The sequence below is a fragment of the Nelumbo nucifera genome, chromosome 1 (assembly GCF_055504915.1).
Source record: "Nelumbo nucifera cultivar China Antique chromosome 1, China Antique-T2T, whole genome shotgun sequence".
NCBI classification, from domain to species: domain Eukaryota; kingdom Viridiplantae; phylum Streptophyta; class Magnoliopsida; order Proteales; family Nelumbonaceae; genus Nelumbo; species Nelumbo nucifera.
The window spans coordinates 11,111,948-11,128,872 of NC_142649.1; the positions used below are offsets into that span (position 1 = coordinate 11,111,948).

At 39.2% G+C, this 16,925-nt stretch overlaps 1 protein-coding gene across 5 annotated transcripts in view; it reads right to left on the minus strand.

Moving 5' to 3' along the window:
- LOC104612214 (Peptidase family C54 protein) overlaps positions 1-16,573 on the minus strand; it is a 41,693-nt gene extending 25,120 nt beyond the window's left edge. For 2 of the 5 annotated variants that reach the window (XM_010279559.3, XM_010279562.3), the window contains exon 1: positions 16,260-16,573. The gene's annotated coding sequence lies outside the window, so the exon portion shown is untranslated. Of the gene's footprint in view, positions 1-16,248 lie in introns of all 5 variants that reach the window. The other 3 variants (XM_010279563.3, XM_019200232.2, XM_088889973.1) reach the window with 3 other exon arrangements.
- Between the last annotated feature and the right edge of the window lie 352 nt (positions 16,574-16,925).

Here is a 16,925-nt window from a genome sequence, read left to right on the forward strand (position 1 = left end):
CAAAACAGCCCTAATACGACAGGATTACTGCTTATAGTGAGGTTCAAGAAAGAGAGAAAATAGATCAGAGAGCAACCTACTCTGATACCATCTCAACACTCTTGGCTGAATAGAGAAAAGAACAAGAATAATCTTAGAGGTGTCAAGAATGAATAACCCCCACCTCAAAGAGTCTCTTATATATTAAAAAATATGTACAATTACAAGAATGCCCATATAGGGATGAAAGAGAAAAGAAGAATAAGATGTGTTAGCGTAAGGGGTATTTCTATCTTTATACTTATATTAAGGTTGTTGATCTGTAATATTATGTTAGAACCAGTGCTCCTTACTTAAATAAGGACACATATGTCTTTTCCATTTATTTTAATAATAAAAGCACATATCTGGCCGAATGGGAGTTAGGTTTATTGACTTCCAGTTCGAACCAGACTTTCTCCTTTTCTCTCTCTCTTTTTCTTCCACCTTTCTACATCTCTCTACGTGACTGATCTCAGACAAATAGAACTCCAAGGCAGGCCAAATCATAAGATGGTATTAGAGCCATTCGAATCTACCTAGATTTCTGTCTGCCTAGATTTCTATTCTCTGCGCACCCAATCTAGGGTTTCTCTTGATTTTCCTGCATTCAACTGGAGATAAGGGAAAGGGCTGAAAAGGAGTGATCACCCTCTCCCCTTGGAGGTTTCTATGCCTCCAGTCGTGTCTTGTGTGATCGATTGGTGTGGTTTCTAAGAAGCCCTCCCCTAATCGATGAAGAGAAGAGGGCCGATCTGTGTGGTGCAGTGGCTGTCTTGTGTGGATTGATTTTCTGCTCGTGTGGTTGTTCCTTCAGTGATAAGGTAAGAGATTTCTATGCATGATTTCTGTTATGGATCAAATATGTTGGGGTTTCAGACAGTAGCGTGCTAGGGTTTATGCTGTTTTTGTGTATTTCGAAGGAAGAGTTGTGATCATATAGTGGTGAGATTTCAGGTAGCCGTAGGAGTAGGGTTTGTGGTGTAAAGAGTACAATTTTCAGCAACAACAAGTGCTGAAATCAGTGTGACGAGTGTGATCTAGTCGTGTGCAGTGTGCAGAATTCAGTGATAATAGAATTCAGCAAGTGTGCAGAATCGGTGATAACATAATGGGAGATAACAGTGATTGTAAATCTAATGTGATGGTGCCTACAGACTACCTAAATGTTCAGATGATCTCCATTAAACTAAAGGAGAGAATTATGTGCCTTGGGCTAAATCCGTCGATGTCTTTCTGAAGGCAAAGAAGAAAGTAAAACACATAAGAGAGGAGAAACCCTCCACTGACTCTCACGAGTATGAAGACTGAGAGCAAGAGGATGCTCAGATCATCACATGGTTATGGAATAGTATGGAACCCAGGATTAGTTTAAATTTCATGTTTCTTGACACTGCCAAAGATGTGTGGGACCATGCGAAGAAATTGTATTCAGGTCAGGACAATACAACCAGAGTGTATCAGCTGTATCAGGAGTACTTTAATCTGCAACAGGGTAATCAGAGTCTTGAGGAGTACTATGTCAGTATGAGAAACATACGTAATGAGCTGAATGTCTACCACCCTCTCACTTCTGATGTCAAAATTCAGCAACAACAGAGAGAACAGCTTGATGTGACTCGATTTTTTGTGGGACTGAAATCTGAATATGAACCAGTACGGGCTCAGATACTAGGAGGATCAACTCTCCCTTCTTTAGAAGAGGTATTTGCTCAACTCCGGAGGACTTCTATCGGATCTACTGAGAACTCTAATATCTCAGATAGATCTACCTTTGTTGTGTCGAGAGGTCGTGGTGCTAGAGGTGGAGCTCGGGGAGCTTAGTCTGACTGTGGTGGTAGTAGTGGTCCGGTGTATGGCCGAAGTGGCAATGGTAGGCCTACTTATAATCGTGGTGGTGGTCGTACTGGGGGCAGAGATTCAGGGAAAGCCCATAGTAGAGGACGTGGCTCAGGCCCGAGGAGGTGCACTCATTGTGGTATGGATGGACATACCATTAACTATTGTTATGATCTACATGGTCCACCCTCAACCTGGGCCAATCATGCTGTGACTAGTGACACCAATTCCATCTTTAGACAGGAGAATTGTTCATCTGATCAGATACCTCCTACATCCACAGATGGTCCCGTGAAGGAGATAGTGAGTGTTCCCCGTGATGAATATGAGAGGTTTATCCAATCCACATCACTGCAGAACACGGCTACTTTCACTCACTCAGGTATGGCTTGTTTGGCATCCACACCCAATCCCTAGATCATTGACTCTGGAGCCTCCAATCACATGATTGGAACTCCAGGTGTGTTTTCTTCCCTATCTCATTGCTCAACATCACAATCTGTCACCCTTGCTAATGGTTCCACATCCTCAATTTGTGGTGTTGGTAATGTTGACCTAGACCCTGTATCCCTATCCTCGGTTTTGTATGTTCCTAAATTGCCTTTTAATCTTATGTCTGTTAGTAAGCTGACCAAATCACTTAATTGGTCCATTACTTTTTATCCTTCTATGTGTGCTTTTCAGGATCTCAAGACGGGGATGAAGATTGGTGGAGGGCATGAAGCTGGTGGACTGTATTACCTTGACGGTGGTGGAAAAACTTCAACAGCTCTCTAGTCATCTCTTTCTCCTCTCCAGTGGCATTGTCGATTTGGTCATCCGTCGTTGAAAGTTTTGAAGTCTTTGGTTCCGTCTTTGAGTCAACTTTCTGTTTTGGATTGTGAGTCATGTCAGTTTGGGAAACACCATCGTGTTCCCTTTGGTTCTAGGGTTGATAACCGTGTGTCAAGTCCTTTTTCTTTGATTCACTCCGATGTTTGGGGTCCTTATAAAGTGATGTCATATAATGGGTATAGATATTTTGTCATTTTTATAGATGATTTTTCAATGATGACGTGGCTCTATCTAATGAAAGAAAGAAGTGAATTGTTTACCATTTTTCAGAAATTTTATGCTGAGATTCGTAATCAATTTGGTATTCACATTAAAGTTTTTCGTTCTGATAATGGCCGTGAATATTTATCCTCATCATCTCAAGAATACCTGGACCAACAAGGCATTATACATCAGACCTCATGTACCTACACCCCACAACAAAATGGGGTGGCTGAGAGAAAGAATCGCCATCTCTTGGAAACAGCACGATCCCTCATGCATCACATGAATGTTCCCAAACCCTTTTTGGAGTGATGCGGTGCTTACCTCTTGCTTTCTAATTAATCGGATGCCCACGTCCATCCTTGATGGTCATTCTCCGTTTACGATCCTGTTTCCCGCCTTGTCTTCGTTTTCCCTTACTCCTAGGGTATTTGGGTGTGTCTGCTTCGTCCATAATCTGGGTCCCGGGAACGACAAGTTCGATGCCCGTTCTCTCAAGTGCATCTTCCTTGGCTATTCTCGGACCCAGAAAGGGTATAACTGCTACCATCCTAGTTCTCGACGGTCCTTTGTGTGTGCTGATGTCACCTTCTTTGAGTCTACTCTGTTCTTTTTGGGGTCTGGTGATACTTCTTCCTCCTCGTCACCTCCTCCTCTTCCACTTCCCGTTGCCGACCCTCTTCCCCTTGTTCCAGCCGTGACCAAATCCTTGCCTCCAGTGCCACCACCTGTTGAACGCCCACCTATCCATCAAGTGTACACACATCGCCCACGCGCACTAGCTACTACTCCTCCGGCTACATCACCGTCGACAGATCCGGCTCCAGACCCGAACCCAGCATCTGATCTTGATCTTCCCATTGCCTTGCAGAAAGGTAAACACACTTGCACCCTTCATCCTATTTCTAATTATGTTTCACTTACTCATCTTTCCGCCTCCCATCGCCAGTTTGTCACCTTGTTATCATCAGTTGTTGTCCCTAAGGATGTCCAGGAAGCCCTTGCCTCTCCAGGGTGGTGTCGTGCGATGGCAGAACTTTCAGCCCTTCATCACAATCATACTTGGGACCTCAGTGTTCTTCTTCCTGGGAAGCAAGCTGTTGGTTGTAAATGGGTTTATACAGTTAAGTATCTGCCTGATGGTAGTGTTGAACGCCTGAAAGCACGATTGGTTGCAAAAGGGTACTCCCAAACCTATGGTATTGACTACATAGAGACCTTCTCACCAGTTGCTAAGATAGGGTCAGTTCGTGTTGTGATCTCTCTTGCAGCTATGTATGATTGGCCGCTATATCAACTTGATATAGAGAATGTCTTTTTGCATGGTGACTTACTCGAGGAGGTCTACATGGAGCAACCTCCAGGGTTTGTTGCTCAAGGGGAGGATGGTAAGGTGTGCAGACTAAGGAAGGCTATATATGGGCTTAAACAGTCTCCTCGAGCATGGTTTGGTAGGTTCAGTGAGGTGGTAAAGAAGTTTGGTATGAAACAGTGCCAAGTTGATCATTTTGTATTCAGTCATGACTCTCCGAGAGAAAAAATACTGTTGGTGGTGTATGTAGATGATATTGTTATTACCAGGAATGATAACATGGGTATTGATAGGCTGAAGACTTATCTACAGGATCATTTTCAGACAAAGGATCTTGGTAAACTGAAATATTTCTTGGGGATACAGGTAGCGAGATCTAAGTATGGTATTAATCTGTGCCAGAGGAAATATGTGCTTGATTTGCTGAAAGAAACAGGCTTGTTGGGTGCTAAACCAACTGAAACACCTATGGACACGAATACTAGGCTAAGTAGTGATATGGGTGAAGTGTTTGAAGACCCTGGCAGATACCGACGACTTGTAGGTAAACTGAACTACCTAACCATTACTAGGCCAGACATCTCATTTGCGGTTAGTGTGGTAAGTTAGTTCATGCAGAAACCTCTGATTCCTCATTGGAATGCAGTTCTGAGAATTGTGAGGTATTTAAAAGGGGCTTCGGTTCACGGTTTGATATACAAAAGTGGCGAAAAACTTGAAATAGAAGGGTATTCTGATGTTGACTGGGCCGGTTCTATGTTTGATAGGCGGTCTACCACAGGCTATTGCACTTTCCTGGGGGGTAACCTGGTGACATGGAAAAGTAAGAAGCAGACAGTCGTGGCAAGAAGTAGTGCAGAAGCAGAATATAGGGCTATGGCGCATACTACTTGTGAATTAGTGTGGCTAAGGAACCTTCTACAGGAAGTAGGGTACAACACCAATACTCCAATGAAACTCTATTATGACAACCAGGCTGCAGTTCATATTTCTTCTAATCTGATGTTTCATGAAAGAACCAAGCACATTGAGATTGACTGTCACTTTGTGAGGGAGAAGGTGCTAAATGGAGAGTTAGACACTACATACATTAATACAAGAAACCAGTGGGCAGACTTATTTACAAAAGGGTTGAGTTGGGGAAGAGTGTACTACATATGTAACAAGCTAGGATTATATGATATATACTCACCAGCTTGGAGGGGAGTGTTAGCGTAAGGGGTATTTCTGTCTTTATACTTATATTAAGGTTGTTGATCTGTAATATTATGTTAAAACCAGTGCTCCTTACTTAAATAAGGGCACATATCTTTTCCATTTATTTTAATAATAAAAGCACATATCTAGCCGAATGGGAGTTAGGTTTTTTGACTTCCAGTTCGAACCAGACTTTCTCCTTTTCTCTCTCTCTTTCTTCCACCTTTCTACATCTCTACGTGACTGATCTCAGACAAATAGAACTCCAAGGCAAGCCGAATCATAACAAGATGTATAAGTAATATACAACAGGGACTATACTAATAAGATACATCAAGTTACAGAGTCTCCACAAAATGAACTTTGGAGCTTAGTTTTCTGTGCGACTTATGGTGACTAACCCTAGAGTGACTCTAGAAACCCTAGGAGCAATTCCTAGGCTTTTCTTCTTATTCTTCTCGTGCCTTCTCTCAAGGGTTTAAGATCAGCCACCCATAGCCATCAAAGAAAGGGAGTGGATAGGGAATTAGATGACTCGAAACAGTAAATGTGACCCTCCTCCTAGGCAAGTGGTAGTGAAGATTCAACATATAAACAGAAAGCATGTAGAGGCAGGTCATACCATCATAGTAGCAAAATATGGGCTGAGAAACTTTGATTGGGATTCAAGAGAAGCTACAAGATCCCTCAGGTGCTCTATATGGAGGGGAATTGAGAAGAGATGTTATGGTTTCATAAAAGGCATAAAATATAAAGTGGGTGATGTGGATAGTGTGAGGTCAATATTTTAAAAGTGCAAGGGGTTTTTTGCTCCTGAGGCACAAGGCAAGGAACATACGTTATTGAAGCAAGGCACAAAATTTTTATTTTTTTTATCAATAAAAAGAAGTTTCATTAATGTAAAGAAATTACAGGGGTTATAGCTAATGAGTAGCCCCGGCTACCCCATTATAGTGCATCCACTAGTAAATTTCCTTTTCACTTTTACAGTTGAGCACAAAAACATTGATCCCTGCTCACCCCTTGTTTTGCTAGCTGGTCTGCAAGCCCATTTGCTACTCTATGGGTCCACTGAATTGAAAGCTATATGTCCTTGGATAGACTTTTAATCTTCTTGATGTCATTTCTGAATATCCAAGGTGTATTGTCATGTTGTTTTAGCCAACTGATGATAACTTTTGAATCCCCTTCCACAACCAACCTTTCCACCTCCATCTCCTTAGCTTTTTGTATCCCATATACCATTGCCTTCAGTTCAATTGTAATGGAATTTCCAATTCCAATGGGACCCGAAAACAGCCCCAGCACATTTCCTCTTTCATTTCTTATAACCCCTCCAATTCCAAATCCTCCTGGGTTTCCGAAACTGCTGCCATCAAAATTCAATTTGACAAAGCCTGGTTCAGGGGGCACTCACTCCTTCAGGATCTTCTTTTTTGCTTAGGAAGAGCAAGCAACTAGCCTCCAATTCTTAATCATATCATCCACTGCAAAATTTGAAAATAAGTTCAGTGTTTTCACCCATGAGATCACCTTCCTCATAATACTTTCAATAATTTTTGCCTTGCATCTTTCCTTATCTTCAAACAATCTCTGATTTCTTTCCTCCCATAGTACCCATAGTACTGCTGCCCTTGTGCCTCTCCACGTCATTCTCCCTCTTCACTTTGGCCATCTAAAAGTAGATGGCACAAACAATCTTCCCAAGTTCATTGGGGTGTCCCACCTGCATCCAAATGGGTAGAAGAACCAATCCCAAATGCTACTAGCAAGAGGACAGGAAACAAGAATATGAAAAGCATTCTCACCATTTGACTTACATAAATAGCACCAATTTGGTGAAAGGCACCAACCAGGTCTTTTCCTCTACAACCGATCACTAGTATTAATTGCACTATGATATACTTCCCAACAAAAAGCACCCACTTTGTGAGGGACAGGTTGACACCAAACTTCCTGTAAAGGAAAGGGTTCCCCAAGTTGGGTAGGAGAAGACAAAGACTTGAAAAAAGAGGCACACAACTGAAAACACCTGAAGGGTGGGGAGACCAAAGTCTAGTGTCTTGTTTGGAAGTGTCAAGCCACACCCCATCAAGCACCTAAAGTAGAGAAGACAAAGAATCCAGTTCTGAGTCCCTAACATTTCTGCGAAGTCCCAGGTTCCAAGTCAGACCAGATGAGGGTGGGGAGGGGGCAAGAAAATCAGCAATCGGTCTACCTTTAAGGGATGAAAGAGCAAAAATTGAGAGAAAGAGGATTTTTAAAGAAGACTCCCCCACCCAAATATCTTCCCAGAATTGGATTTTGTTACCTGAATTAAGATCAAATCTGATATGACTAAAAAACGAAGGGAGAAGTTTGTGAATTGCCTTCCATGGTGAATAACTCAATGCCCTGCTGGAAACTCTAGCATCCCATCCATTCTCTAAGAGCCCATGTATACTGGTTACCACTTTGTGCCAAAGCCTATCTGTATCACCTGGGAATCTCTATAAGGACCATAACCACTTGCCCAAGAGAGCTTCATTCCTCTCCTTAAGTCTTCCAATGCCCTACCCTCCCAAATCCTTCCTTCTAGTCACTATTTCCCATCTAACTAGATGATCTCTCTTCTTCTCATCATGTTCCCACAGAAAATCCCTCATTATCTTCTCTAATTTCTTCCCAATAGCTTGAGGCATACTAAACACCAAGAGATAGTAAACTGGGAAACTTGCTAAGGTGGCTCTAATAAGAGTAATCCTTCTCCCCAGTGAGACATAATTTCTCTTCCATGCTGCCAACTTCTTTTCAAACCCAAAAACCTAAGTTTTTTGGGTTTGCACCTAGAGAGAGTCCTAGATATTTCAAAGGCCACTCACTCCGCAGACAACCTAATTCCTCTGCCCAAATATTGATCTCTTCTTGGTTTAGGTTAATCCCGGCTATAACACTCTTGTTGAGGTTCACTTTCAGATTTGTCACTTTTTCAAAAAGGTTAACCACCAACCTAAGGTTCCTTGCTGCCAACTCTCCAACCATTTAAAATACTTGTTGCATCGGCCTTCGAAATCAGTCTGCTAAGCACTTCTGCTAGGATCGTGAAGAGGAAGGGGGCAAGGGGATCTCCTTGTCTAACTCCTCTCTTAGCACTAAAGAAGTCCTTTACTACTCCATTGACTAGTACTGAGAAATGGCAAGACTGTAGACAGCCTTTCTTCCACCTACACCATCTTGCTCCAAATCCACAATTCCTAAGAGCCTCCAATAAGAACTCCCAATCCACAAAGTCATAGGCTTTCTCTAAATCTAATTTGCAGACAATGCCTTTCTTTCCAGACTTCCTGAAATCCTCCACACATTCATTAGCTATTAGGATTTGATCAGAGATTTGCCTTTCTTGGATGAAAGCCCCTTGAGACAGAGAGATAATTGCTGGGAGGATCCTTTTTAGCCTCAAGGAGATGACCTTGGCAAGGATCTTATATTGGCTTGTTATCAAACTGATTGGCCTAAAATCCTTGGGATGGCAAGCTCCATATTTCTTTGGGATCAATGCTATGAAGGTAGCATTAACACCCCGGCTTACAACCCCTCTATGATAAAATTCCTTAAAGACTTTCATCGCATCCTCTTTCAGCCACTCCCAACAATCTTGATAGAAAGCCATCGTGAATCCATCAAGCCCAGGCGCCTTAGATTGATCCATTGAGAAAAATGCTTCTTTCACTTCACTCTCCTCAAAGTCTTTCTCTAGATTTCTAGTCATAACCTCTTCTAGAACTGGCCATTCCAATCCTTCCATCTCCCATCTTCCTGATGTAGGCTTTCTGAAAATTGATTGAAAGTGATCCACCAAAGCCTTAGCAATCTCGTTCTGATTTGTTAAAGTTCCATTTTCCATTTCTAGCATAGAGATCTGATTCTTTCTTTTTCTCCCATTTGCTATCATGTGGAAGAATTTAGTGTTCCCATTCTCTCTCAAAAGCGTAGTTCCTAATTCTCCTTTCAAATTTAGTCTTTCCTCCTTTTCCCCTATCTCTAATATAAAATCTCTTTGTTGATAAAAAAAAGGCACAAAATTTTTAAAATTTAAAAAGAAAGAGCAAAAGTTCAAAATTAATCAAAAAAGAGAAAAACTAGTATTAATTAAAAAATGCAAACTTAAATTTTAAGCTAATGTTTTAAAAACAATCTCAAATTAAATTACATAGACATAACATATAAAACATAGTCAAACACTCAACAATTCAAGCATGTGAAACTTCCAATCTCATTATCTCTTTCCTGATCACATTACTTTAGAAAACCAAGGACCAAAATATCAATACGCCCAATACCAACAATTGGGTATCAGTGCATATTGATAAGACCAATACTCTTGCTTTTTTTTATTTTATTAGCATGAGACGGATACCCTCTATCATCCCAAACTTTCAAAACCCTTGAACCCTGTGTGTATTGATGTATCCATACGTCTCCATGACCACCAATGTGGGGCATATCGTTTCAATATTTTGATCCTTGCTGAGAACCCCTTTTTTGCTAGTGTTGCCCATTCATCCTTCTTAATACAAAGCAAGACACCTTTTAAAAGATAAGAAACTATAATTAAAATTACAAAATCAATCTTTTATGTACAGGTTGTGAATTTAAGACCCTAGCATGGACTTGTTTGTGCTTGCCTCAAGGAGCTTGGTCGGGGGTGTCCCAGTGTTTTAAAAGTGCAAGGCACAAAAAAGGCACAGGGGTCAATCTGCGCCTGAGGCGTGCGCCTTTTTGATCAAGGCACAAAAAATTAAAAAAAATGCTAAAAATAAAAAAATGCCAAAAAATTCAAAACAAAAAACAAAAAATTATTAAACATAATATTAATAAAAACATAAAATGTGCCTGAGGCACACTTTTTAAATCATTGGGGTGTCCACCCCCAGGCCCAGCCACTATGCTTAGAAAAGCACAAAATTGAACTCAGAAGCACACTTGGTTTGGCTTGAGGCACAAGGCACACCAAGCGCATGCATTTCCAAGGGGGCTGCACCACGTGCCTCGCCTATGTGCCTAGATGCACTTTTTAAATCACTGGGTGAGGTTTTGGAAAGATAAATAGTGTGGAGATAACTCCCTAATGAAGGAATTCCCAGCTTTGTATAGATTTGCTAGTACTTAGAGTTATTCAATGGTTAGGTGATTTGGTTCCTGGATTGAGAAGGAACTTAAGACTGGGAGATTGATAGCTGAACAGAATTTTGAATTCTTTAAGCAAGGTGCAGTGTAATCTATTCAGCCTTGATTACAAAGTATGGAGATGAGATAGTTTAGGGGTATTCTCCATCAGATCCTTTTCTTTTTTTGATAAATCTCCATCAGATCCTTTTTTAGGAGGCAAATCATAGCACGGCTAATGGATTCCCTTCATTCCTAGTGTGGATTGCAGTCCCTGGATGTCTTACTAGGGATAGCCTTATCAGAAGAGGCTTACAGATTGATTCAAACGTATGTGTGATGTGTGGGTCGAAAGTGAAGACTACAGATCACCTGTTTGTGCATTCCTAGTGTGGATTGCAGTCCCTGGATGTCTTACTAGGGATAGCCTTATCAGAAGAGGCTTACAGATTGATTCAAACATATGTGTGATGTGTGGGTCGAAAGTGGAGACTACAGATCACCTGTTTGTGCATTGCGAAGCAGCCAGCACATGCTGGACAAGGGTTCTAAACCTTTTCAGGATAGTGGGATGCTTTCCAAATGAGCTGAATACATCCGAACTCCAAAAACATGACACCATACATCAACCCTTGAAACTTTCCAAACTCAAAAACACAATTATGACTACCCCCTTAAACCCCAATTCTGAAAAATAACAACTACTGAGAATATGAGAGAACTATCTAAAAGGGGAAAGTAGTTTCGATTAGTATCCCAATAGCAGTCATTTGGAACATTTGAAAGGAAAGAAACTCACACGTACTCAGGAATGTAGCATGTAGTAATAAGGAGCTTAGGCTAAGTTTGGGAGTGCTTATTCGAATAAGCACTTATTTTGGGATGGGATCACACCAATAAGCACTTATTTGTGTTAGGGAAATAAGCCCGAATAAGTGCTTATTCCCAAGAATAAATGCTTATTTGAGAAGCCCAAATTTCAGGCTTATTTTTAAGTGCTTGTTTCCTTTCCAGCCTGGCCTGTCTTGGGCCACCATGTCATTTTGAAAATACCTATACTACCCCTGTTTGAGCACTTATTTTTCAAATAAGCACTCCCAAACTCCACCTATGGCTAACATAACTAGCACTTCATGGAATTCTATTCGCAAAGAATTTTTTTGGAATGGCACACAGCCCTATTTTGGCATTTGAAAATATGTGTACAAATAGGGGTGGCAATTGGGTGGGTTTGGGTTGAGCTTCAACCCAACCCATCTAACCCATCAACCCATTAACAATCCATTTAGATAAAATTAAATGGTTTGGGTTGGCACCCAAACACGCCTCAACCCAATCTAACCCACCCAACACCCCAACCCATTAAGGAAAATATAGAAAATAATATAGCATAAACTGCAGAAAATATAATATAAATTGCAGAAAATACAGAAATTATAAAAAACAAAAAATGCAGAAACAAAAGTAACATAAATTACATAAGAATATAAAAATTAAGAAAAATAATTAAAATTGAAAATATATATATAACCAGTATCATAAAAACACAAAAATGAAGAAAATCAATAGAAATAGAAATAGAAATTACAAAAGAGAAAGAAAAACCAGAAATCATAGAAAAACAGAAGTTGCAGAAACATAGAAAATGAAGAAAAATATAAAAACCACTAAAAATAACAAACATTATAGAAAAAACATAGAAATAATAACAGAAATTATTACAAATATAAAAATACAAAAAAAAAATAACAGAAACTGCAAAAGAGATAACAAAAATTATAGAAAAATATAAATTTCAGGAAAAATTACAAAAAATAACAGAAATTATAGGAAAGCATAAAAATTATAAAACTATAACAGAAATTATAGAAAGAACTTCTGGTACATTCAGAAAGGGACAGTGAAAGAAAAAACATTTAATTTAAGATTACAAATAAGATTTGATTAATAAGGGAGGATTGAATGAATATACCCATTGGATCCAGTAGAATAAATGAAACATGAGTAAAAACAATGGATTTGAAAAATAAATCAGAAAAAACTAATGAAACAGGAGTAAATAAACGATGGATTTGAAAATAAATTAGATAAGCTATCAATCCATCAATAGAGGTAAAGAAGTGATGCTGAGTTCTGGATTTTATTAACATCATAGGAAAGTAGCACCTTCTTTTACCAGCAGGGCAAACTAATGCCATGACATCACTTTGATTTTACCCAGGTGAACTTGAAGAAATAACTCTAGTGTATGGAGGGATAACTCAGTAGTTCTGCAAGTTCTTGCCCTACTTTGTACAATTAATCCAAAAAGATTAATTTGTGGGTTGAAAGTAGCGGCTTCTGCATGTCCTTGAGAAATATGGAATGGATCACAACGAAGATAAATGAATCAACTCTGTTGTCATTGAAGCAGCTTTAGTTCGTGTATGGAAGGACCGCTGCCACTGAGTTCGTGTTGGTTAGGGTTTGGATAACTAGAGAGAGAGAGAGAGAGACTGAGGTAGTCTAGGGTTAGGAAACTGTTTGCCGTGATCTTCAACCACAGATTAGGGTTGGAATGCAGAGAGAGAGGAATGAAAGAAAATCGGGAAAAAAAGATTCAAAAGCAAGAAATCAAAATACAAAATTTCCTAATATATCAATGGATACCCATTGGGTACCCATCACCCAACCCATCCAATCCTTTAAGCGTCGCTTTAATTAACCAACCCGCTACTGACCCGGCATTGAAAAAACACAACCCAATCCATTAATAAATGGGTGGGCTGGGCAGGTTCAACGGGTTGGGTTGGAACTTGCCACCCCTATTTACAAAGATATACAGAGATAGAATCTTCATATACCTGTATGTCCAATTGTACACAATCCTTTTGTACATGGGCTTTCGCTTTTTTCTCTTTAAAAAGAATGTCACAGACCTAGGAAAAGACAATCAGAAGCCATCATTCATCATCAACTAAAGGACTGAGTTTGATCCCAGGTAAGTCACCTCTCAATAACCATTGTGAAACCCAGGTTCCATTCATCCATCCCCCATATCTAAGACACCAAAGATCTAGAAAATAAGGCTCCGTTGATAAGCCTTTGCTTTTGAGCTTTGGGTTGTGGAAACAAAATTGAGCCTAAAAGTGCTCTTGAGCGTTTGGTAAGAGTTGCTTTTGAAAACATTATAATCTAAAGGCACACTTTTAAGCTTTGCAAAGCCTAAAATTGGGGCTTTGTGCTTTTTGGATTTTAAAAGCACAAATCCTGAAACTTATTCAAACACAACCTAAATTAAATAACTCCAAAAATAACAATACCAGATCAACAAAAAATTCTAAAGTTGGTTTAGGAATCAAAGAACTGATTTATTTCTCCATGGATTATTTCCTTGCTTCCATATATGCATCACTAAGTAACCACAAATGCAACTTAATCCCCCACCTGCCAAGATAAATTTCCTAGTGAAAGCCCTGGATTCTCAATTAAAGCTAAACATTTCATACTTCTGCTTGAGACTTGAGAAGACTCATGAAAGTCTAGTACGCTTGCATGATTTTAGAGGCAATTCATTAATGTACTGTTGAAGCTTGTACACCTTACAAGAGTGGCATGGACTTTTTTAAATGGATAAGTATCCATGTCAAACACACATTAGATTCCAACACTTAATTCATTCTTCAAGAACAATCCTATGTAACATTTTCCTTTTTCTCCTTGCTTATTTAATATAAACAAGCAGCTACCCTACAAAATAAATGCAATTTTCTTCAAAAGCTCACTCTTTCTTCTTATGATTTACGATTTGAATCGTAAATCCCAGAAGACTTGATTTGAATCCTTTATGCAAAAATTTACGGTTTTTGTTTGAATGCTATGATTTGATTTATAAATCTTATGATTTATACGATTCCTATGATTCACTACAACTCAAATAAATTTATCTAAGAATTAGTTCTCTACTTTGTCTTTTTTTTTTTGTTTATAATTAGTTTTGTCAAAGATTCTTGTTTTAAAACCCTAACCAGAAAATGATTTATTTATGTTATTTAAGACTAGACATTGAGTTTATTTTCCATCATATGTAGGTCAAAGAGGCATTGCATGTGGATTATTTGATTCTCAACTCAACCTTGATTATATCACCTTAGGTTTCTATTGTAGAAGTGGTAAGTTCTATGGTTTTATGTACATATATGGTAGATATAGATTAAAAATAGGGTAAAATCACTTTCTTATAAATATTTATCCTTTTAGTATATCAATATATTTAATTTTTTTACAACTTTGTAGAAAATAGAAATAGCCTTGCAATTTATGATACGATTCATGATTCGATTCGATTCAACTTTCTTTATGATTACAATTTTCAGAATATTGCAAGTCCCTATCCAGGAACCTTCAAATGAAAACTACATATAGCATTGTCCTAATGATGAGATTCCTCAGCTACAAACATGTCAACAAAGGATGCTTACATTCTTCCACCCCCACCATAAATAACTAACTGCTTCAATCTCCTTTCCTCCCCTTCTAACCACTTGAAAATCTCCCTAGCATTTACCTTCACCTCCCCAAGAAAAATAGCACAAGAGGTTTGGCCATATCAATCTTCCTATCAAGAGCCCAATGGCCCCAATCCAAACATTATGACAAATCTGATGTGTTTCATCAAGTTGTACCTCCTCATACGCCTTATTTTTTGAAAATGTTATTTCTTGATTGTCCAACACTCCACCCCAAATAGTGATGCTGATCTTGTAGCTATCCTATAAAGCTCTCCTTTTGGTCTCATCGGCATATGTCAATCATAGAACACTAAATGCGCTTGGCCACTTCAACCACCCTACTCTACTGGAAACTCCAAACAACTCAATTAGAAAGTCTTTCAAGTTAAGGTAACTCAAAAAGCCAATTAGAATTACAGAAAAACAATTCAAATTCAATAAATTATGCAAACAACAAACAGAAAAAAGGAATTAGCAACCAAAATGTGGAAGAAAGACCAATCGCTTCAAAGTTGAAGAAAAATAAAGGTTAAGTTTTAAATATACAGTTAAAACTGCTGCACTCTTTCTTCTAATCCAATCGCTTATAAATCAAAAAAAAAAAGATAGAAAATACGGAAACCATGTGATACTAATAATCATTCAATTTTAATTCCTAGGAATTTGACAGATAGGCATGTAGACTAACGGGTAAAGCGTAAGCCAGAATGCAAAACTTAAAGAAGCAAGAACAAAACAAATAAAAAATAAAAAACAAGGATCAAAACCAGCCTAAGCGAGGCGCCGAGGTCACAATCTCCGTGCAGCTACACTTATGAGATGCAAAGGCTCCTGAATGAACCTGGGGCGCGTAAGTGGGGCTTAAGTCGTCCTTAGCTTGGACTCATCAATGGAATTCTAATAAACAAAGATCAACCCCCCCCCCCCGAGTTCCCGACGAAGAAGAAGAAGAAAGCTCACTGAGCTCCAATAAGAGAAAGAACCCAAGGATCATTAAACACCATTTGAAAAGGAAAATAGCTAAATCCACATAAACCGGAAGACAATACCATAGATATGTAATCATCACATAGAATACAGAGAAAACAAAGAAAGGATCAAGTTTACAATCCTAAATTTTACTTCTCTTATGTGTTCCAATTGATTCCAGATTATGTTCTTCTTTGAAAACACCACCAAATATCAATCCTAACAAAACTAGTTTATAACCTGAGCCCGACCTCAGAGGAACCGAATTGTTGTTGCTGATTTCTCGAACTCCATCTCTTCTTCCCTTCCTCTCCTTTGTGCTGAGATCCCAACTCGAAGAAGAGACCGCAGCGTCCGACAGATTGAACTATGGCAATAGATAGGAGGGATCGATTGGCATGATGGGATTCAAGCCAGAGAGACAATACGAAACATGCAAGTAAAGTCTAGGTTTCGTTTCTCTCCCTCTCCCTCTCCCTCTCTCTCTCTCCTTCTCTGCGATGAGTTGTAAAGTACTTCTCAGGCTGTCCTGCAAAAAATAATTCTTCTCCTGGTCTTACCGCAATTACGAGTTACGAGTTACGACTCTCTTTAGGTTGCGGCTTGCGGGACGGATGGGAGCTCCACCCAGCACAAAGTCAACCATTTACGGGGTGACACGTGTATTTTATGGGTATTTTGGTAAATGCGTGGCGAAGCGTTTTATGAGACACGATTCGCATCACCAATATTATCAAGGGGAAATCCCTTAAAATTAGCCCTAAATTTTATCAAATGGACTAAGAAGATGTTTTTTTGGTACCTATTTAAACTAGCGGTGATCCGTATTATACACGGGATGCTGTTTAAAAATATAGTTTTATAGATAGAAAATTGGATTAATATTGATTTCTCAAAGTTTTTTATATATTTCTACT